Raw genomic sequence first — 7,760 nt, 5'->3', positions numbered from 1 at the left:
TATGCCAACCAATCATGAATTTTAATTTTAATATTATTATAGTTTTGTTTTTAAATTTTATTCTCACTCAATTTTTAATCAAATTTTACCACATCACCCTACAAATATATTTTACACAAAAATTTGACCTAAAGAGTTAATGGGGTCAGATATAGTCACAGTCAAAAATCCATTTTTAAATCAAAAAATGCGTCATTTGACTCTGACGTCATAGTCAATGTTAATGTTAATGGTGGTCTAATTTATACTACAATGGATATTTTATTGGAAATTTTATTTGTATTTGTAACGATAAGTTTTGTTGTTTAAAATCCTAAATCCTAAATTCTTTATATTGGAAACTCCTTTGCATCATAAATATCCATCAGACTTTCCAAAACTTCTGCCGAGTCAGTTATACATCAACGCATCCTCCCATAACCTAAATAATCAATGTACATGTATTAATACACAAAGTACATGAGATTCAAGAAAAGACTCGTGAAGATTGAAAAAGGATAAATATGGAATAGGATTGGGTGAATATGAGTTTCAAGATAAATTCTAAGTTGTGAGAAAAATAAGGCGGGGTTTTAGAATAACTGAATTAAATAAGTACGTGTTATTTACTACATACTCCATTAAAAAAAAAAAAAAAAAAAATACTCCATTAAGAATTAAGAATGCTCTATCTCCTACTTAATAGGCAACTAAATTTTAAATATTTGATATACTCCGTAATTTGTAAATACTTTTTAATTTTCGTATAAGGGGGTGATACTCCGTATAAAACTTCGTTTATATATTTGTGTCATTTGTGGAATTGTAAATCTGTCGATTATATTATTTATATATATACGTACATAGTATAGCCTTCCTCAATTACTCGTTAAACACGTACGTACGTACCAATTAAACCCTAATAATACACAACAAACTAATTAATAAATTATGGAGCGACTTGGTGATGACGAGCTTTTCTGTATATTCATGAAACTTAACGAAGAAAAAGATCGAAAATCATTTCGTCTAGTTTCCAAGAAACTCATGAAAGTTTCATGTAGACGCTTGCGTGAATTAAGTAGCTCCTTCCCTGATCTTCTTTTCGATATACTTCCACAATCTTTGAATTTGGTACGCTTTTCTTGTTTAAAACCACTTACTAATAACCACTTGAAATTACTTGCACAATCATGCCCCAAGCTTTCTAATCTCTACATCTTAAGACTCGATCGTGATTTTGAAAGTGATTTTGATGATGATGGTTTGTGCGCATTGGCAAATTCTTGTAGAAACTTGAGAGTATTACAAGTAGATTACAGGTTAAATGTTGGGGATGCAGGTATTGAGTCGCTTGTTAGATCATGTAAGAATTTAACAACTTTAGTTTTAAGTGGATGTGTGAAAATAACTGACAAATCACTCAAAGTTATTGGCGAGGAATGCTACTTACACCAATTGGTCTTGAGTGGTTGTAATTTGATTACTGATTTGGGGTTAAAGTATCTGGTGAACGGAGATTTGAAATACCATCTGCGTATTCTTGATTTGAGTGGATGCGATAAGATTAGTGATGATGGTGTTAGATGTTTAAAGAAAATCGTTAAAATAGAAGACTTGAATTTGTCGCGATGTGGGAATAATGTCACCGATTCTGGAATTGTGGACTTATTATTGTCTCAACAGTCATATATTAAGACTTTGTATTTGGGTTGGTTGGTTAACGTATCAGATGGGTCGTTAGCTGTTATGGGTAGCAACTGTTTGAAACTCAAATCGGTTTCTTTGATTGGTTGTAAGGCTATAACTGATGGAGGTTTACGTACTTTTACTAATCACCCAACACTCGAGTATTTTAATTTGCTCTTTTGCGACCAATTATCAAGGGAAGTTGTGGAGTCACTTGCGTTAATTTGCCCATCATTGGATTGTATTTGGCTCGGTAGTAGAAAAAATCCGCTGATGCCAGCTGATAAGGTTTATAACATCAAGAATTGCAGGATATTTTGGTATAACGTTGTTGCAGATAATCAGAAGAGAAAAAGAAATCATGTATGCATATAAGCATTTGGGAACTTCACTCTATCACCAATTCGTTTTAGAGTACTCGGTTAGCTTATATGTTGGACATGTTTTTGGGCTAAAAAACGATCCTACAACCATATAGGTTAATTTTTGCTTTATTAACTTTGTAGCATGATATTGATATTTGTTAATGTTACTGATTTTATTTTTAAAACGTCTTTAAGGTGTTTCGCAAATTAAGGTCGTCCCGAGGCTTGTGCTCGTACTCATGATGTGAATCCTTGGTTAGTTTAATTTACTGTTTACAAACTGGCTACTTACATCTAAGAATCTATTCATGTACATTAGATTATTTTAACTTGTGAGGGTTAATATTTGTTAAACACTTTAAAAAGGTGTGTTTTGGGTGGCTTATTTGACAAGCCTTTTAACTTATTGTATCAAAAGCTAAAAGCTGTTGGATAAAGTTTTGGTTAAAAGAATTGGATATGGTTGCATAGTATTTGTGAAGGATGTTATTCCACATAGGTGGGAGGAAAAAGTTGGAGGGGACTTGCTTGATTATAAAAGAGGGGTTAAGTCTTCATTCCAAATTGCACCAATCAATACACTTTAAGTATTTGATTATTTCTTTCTTTCTTACCCTTGTTTGAGAGTTGTATTAGTTAAATATTTTGGAGAGTGTAGTTGGCTTAAGAGAGTCGTCTATATCATTGTAACAATTTGTGATATAGTGTATTTCTCTCTTTGGGACCAGTAGTTTTCTCCTGTTTTGGAGTTTTCACGTAAAATCTTGTGTTGTGTATTATTTTTATTTCTTTACTATTATTGTTGGGCTAAGTGGTGGGAATTAGTGTGTGATGCCCCGTACAAAACCATCGTGTACGAATCATCAACAACAGGGTCATTACAAGGTTAAGTACTATATGCTGTAATTAAAGAAGTTGCATTCACGATAAAAAGGTGATGTCATAACCGACATCAAATGTTTTACATTTCAAAAGCATGCTTCACTAAGTAGAAGCAAATAATAAGTGTATGTGACCACAATGGTCGTTACAAGTCATAGTTCAAAAGTACGAATGTTTGAATGCAAAGTAAAGTAGTTCATGCGTGGACAACTCTAAGCAGCGGGTTCTACAGCACGACTAGTACACAGCGGAAGCAACCTCAAGCACCTGAGAAATACATGCTTAAAAACGTCAACACAACGGTTGGTGAGCTATAGTTTAAGTATAACAGTATGTAAGGTAGGCCACGAGATTTCAGTGCTACAAAGAGCGTTTCAAAACAGTATGATAAAGTATATGTTAACCGTGGGCACTTGGTAACTAACTTAACGTTTAAAATACCCCCTGAAAGTACACTTGGCGAGTGCGTATGTTTACGAAGTATTAAACACTCATTGACTGCTAGCGCGACTAACCCGAGTGGGGATGTCAAACCCTATGGATCCATATCTAAGATTCGCGTTCACCGGTTCATAAACCAATGATTAAACGTTACCGAGCTAAAGGGAATGTTTCTGCCGTTATATAACCCACACATATATAAAGTTTAAGTACTCGTGCCTAGTATGTAAAACATAAAATCCGCATGTATTCTCAGTTCCCAAAATAAGTTAAAGTAAAAAGGGAATGCTATAACTCACAATGATATGTAGCGGTAAAGTAGTAGTCGGGAAAGGTGTGCAAGTAAATGGTCCGAAGTCCTCAACCTAAGTCAAATGGTACTAAGTCAGTAAATCGTCTTAATAGGTTTAAAAGTATGTAATTAAGGTCTTAAGGGTCATCATCAATCATCATTAAACAAAAGGCGTAAAGTAGGTTTCGTTTATGAAAGTAGTTTAAAACAAAGTCTGACGTCAGTCAGTCACCACGGCCTCTACCCTTACTGAATTAAGGTGAGACCAGTGGCCATGGCTCCGTCTATGAGTCCCTTAAGTGTGGTAAAATTTACAGAAGCAAACTCGTCTTGGTTTGACCGTGGCGACGGTCTAAGTGCGAGTAGGTCAGAAATTTCTGCACAACGTTAAAGGACATAGTAACGATCGGAGGGCCATAAATCCTAAACCGTAACTCGAATTAAGACGAGTCCTATATGAAAAGTTATCTACTCGAAAAGTTCTATCTAAAAATCAAGGTTAGAACAGCGCAGATCTACTGGTCTGTTCCAGAATCATCAGGTCAGTAGGTTTTGGACAGAACAGTGAGTTTAAAAGGGTTCCGGTGGTCTTGGTGCTTGATGTTCATCATGGTTCTCATCCTTGATGCATATAGCTTCAAGTGTACAACTCATTGATGTATCTACATCATCTTAACCAAGTCTTGACCATCATAACCCATGTGCAAGTCTAAGACATGAAGCACAACTCACTTAAGAGTTGTATGAAGTTTGATGAACCAAAGTTGCATCAAGGTCTTAGATCTAACACATACATGGGCTTTAAAGCTAATAACAAGTTACAAACTTGAAAGTAAACTAACTAATCAAGATCATAAGTAGTAGAACATAGTTCTTAGTTTGATCTTGAAGATCCAAGACTCAAAAGTCTAGATCCAAAGTTCTATTTAAAGAAAACTTGTTTGTGTGTTCTTGAACTTTCAAAGTTAACTTAATTTGTTCAAGAGATATGAAATCAAGACTAACTTGTAGTACTTGACCATATAAACAAACTACATGAAATTAAAGTGTATAAAATAAAGAAACAAGTTAATTAAACAAGTAATTAGTTCAAGGGTTGCTCATACTTTAAAGATTCAACCAAAGTTGATCTTTAAGTAAAGTAAACTTTAAGTTTACTTCCATGACTTACAAGTATGATTTCAACAACAATGAACTTATATATTTTGAAACAATATATGTAGAACATAAACTAGTAAGTTTAGTTCTTGTGTTCTTGATGAATACAAGGTATAATGAAGAATTCAAACTAGTAAGTTTGATTCTTGAAAGCTAGAAATTAAGTAACAAGAAACTACAAAGTAAGTAACAACAACATGATCTAAATAACTAGTAATCAAAGACAAGTAACATTTAAATAAAAGAATGATGATGATGAAGATGTAGAATTCAGTTTTTAGAAGTAAAAAGAGAAGAGAATTAATTGTTTCAAGTCACTTACAAGATGAGAGAAAGAGAGAAAATGAAGCAAGTAAAGTGTGTGTTTGAATGAGAGGGAATACAAGTGAAGTAGATTACATAAAATGAAACAAAAAAAAGCACTCCCAAGGCCTAAAACTTTCGGCCAGCTGCAGCTCACAAGGGGGGGGGAGGGCTTTGTTTGGTGGTCTCTAGCATGTAAAGCTTCAAAAGTTGGTTACTTGGTGTGTTTACATGGGAATTATATGATAACAAGATTCTAAAGGAAGTAACTAACTAGTTACATGTTAAATGGTGCTTACAAGTTGCAAGAGTGGGCTAAATGGTCCATTACAAAATGTAGGGCGGGCTTGGAAGTCCAATAACATGAGTCCATTACACTAACAAAGCCCAAGTTCAAATAAATCACAAGTTAAACCAATTAAAGCTCAAGTAACTAACTAATAGCCTTAGTTAATTAAAATGATCAATAAATTTAATCATGAATGTAAATAATATCTAAAAATATTATTCGTGAAAGTTCCGGGTGTCACAAAGACGTTTCGGGCACTTAAAAGTCAAGTTCGGGCAATCATGGCAACATGTAAATGTAATAACGTACATTCGTTTAATCACACGCATTAATAATAATAATAATTATTAATAAATAAACGTTGGAAAATCCAGGGTCGTTACATTACCCACCTGTTAAAGAAAATTTCGTCCCGAAATTTAAGCTGAGGTAGATGGAGGAGTCGGGAAAAGGTGAGGATACTTCCGCATCATTTGATCCTCTCACTCCCAAGTAAACTCAGGTCCTCGTTTGGCATTCCATCGTACTCGTACAATCGGAATCTTGTTGCGTTTCAAAGTTTTGATCTCACGATCCATAATCTCAACTGGTTCCTCCACAAAGTGGAGTTTGTCGTCAATCGTAAGTTCCTCAAGTGGTATGATAAGTTCAGGTGCAGCAAGACACTTCTTCAAGTTTGACACATGGAAGGTAGGATGAACTGAGCTCAATTGTGCTGGTAGATCCAAACGGTATGCAACGGGTCCAACACATTCCAATATTTTAAAAGGACCAATGTATCGTGGGTTTAACTTTCCACGTTTTCCAAAACGAATCACACCTTTCCAAGGTGCAACCTTCAACATAACATGGTCTCCAACGTTGAATTCAAAGTCCTTACGTTTAAGATCGGCATAACTCTTTTGGCGATCACGGGCAGTCTTAAGTCTAGCTTGAATCTGAGCAATCTTCTCCGTGGTTTCGTGGACTACCTCGGGTCCAGTGATTTGCTTTTCGCCTACTTCAGCCCAACAAATAGGAGATCGGCACTTACGACCATACAATGCTTCAAAAGGTGCAGCATTAATGCTAGAGTGATAACTGTTGTTGTACGAGAATTCGGCGAGTGGCAAATGTCTTTCCCAGGCCCTTCCAAAATCAATGACACATGCACACAACATGTCCTCCAAGGTCTGAATCGTTCGTTCACTTTGCCCGTCAGTCTGAGGATGATAAGCAGTACTCATGTCAAGACGAGTTCCCATGGCTTCTTGCAAAGAACGCCAAAATCTAGAAGCAAAACGGGGATCGCGATCGGAGATGATCGATAAAGGTACACCGTGTCGTGATACAACCTCCTTGATGTATAATTGAGCAAGTCTCTCCATTGTATCAGTTTCCTTCATCGCTAGAAAGTGTGCAGATTTGGTAAGGCGGTCAACAATAACCCAAATAGTATCGTATCCGCCCACCGTCTTTGGTAGCTTAGTAATGAAATCCATTGTGATCCTTTCCCACTTCCATTGTGGGATTTCCGGCTGTTGAAGTAACCCAGAAGGTCTCTGATGTTCGGCCTTAACTTTCGAACAAGTCAAACACTTCCCAACATAAGTTGCAACGTCCTTCTTAAGATTCGGCCACCAATACTGTTCTTTAAGGTCGTGGTACATTTTACCCGCTCCAGGGTGAATCGAATATCTCGACTTGTGTGCTTCATCAAGTATCAGGTTCCGTAGATCTCCATAAAGAGGTACCCAAATTCTTCCGGCATAACATCGGAGTCCAGACTCCCTAACCTCGAATCGAGAGACAAGTATGTTCAAATGTTCGTGAGATATGTTCTCCTCCTTGAGAGCCTCAACTTGGGCTACTCTGATCTGGCTGTTGAGGTTCGAATGAATGGTGATGTTGATAATGCTAAAAACGAACATATATTTCTAGCATTATTCCTCAAGAAAGACAAGCTTTTAGTTGCAATTGTTCTATTTATAAGTGATATTTGTTTAAATAATAAAAGGTGAAGACAAAAGACAGATTCGACGAATGGAAGACGCAAACGACAAAAAAGCTCAAAAGTACAAAAGACAATCAAAGAGGTTCCAATTATTGATAAGAAACGTCTCGAAATTACAAGAGTACAAGATTCAAAACGCAAAGTACAAGATATTAAATTGTACGCAAGGGCGTTCGAAAATCCGGAACCGGGACCAGAGTCAACTCTCAACGCTCGACGCAACGGACTAAAAATTACAAGTTAATTATATATATAAATATAATATAATATATAATTAATTATATTAATTATATATATATATTATATTTATAAAATAAAACGTCGACAAACAAAGAGCCAAAAGCTGGTGAGCTGTATTTACAAACTCCG

Source organism: Rutidosis leptorrhynchoides, chromosome 4 (assembly GCF_046630445.1).
Source record: "Rutidosis leptorrhynchoides isolate AG116_Rl617_1_P2 chromosome 4, CSIRO_AGI_Rlap_v1, whole genome shotgun sequence".
NCBI lineage: Eukaryota > Viridiplantae > Streptophyta > Magnoliopsida > Asterales > Asteraceae > Rutidosis > Rutidosis leptorrhynchoides.
Note: the sequence above shows the minus strand (reverse complement) of the source record.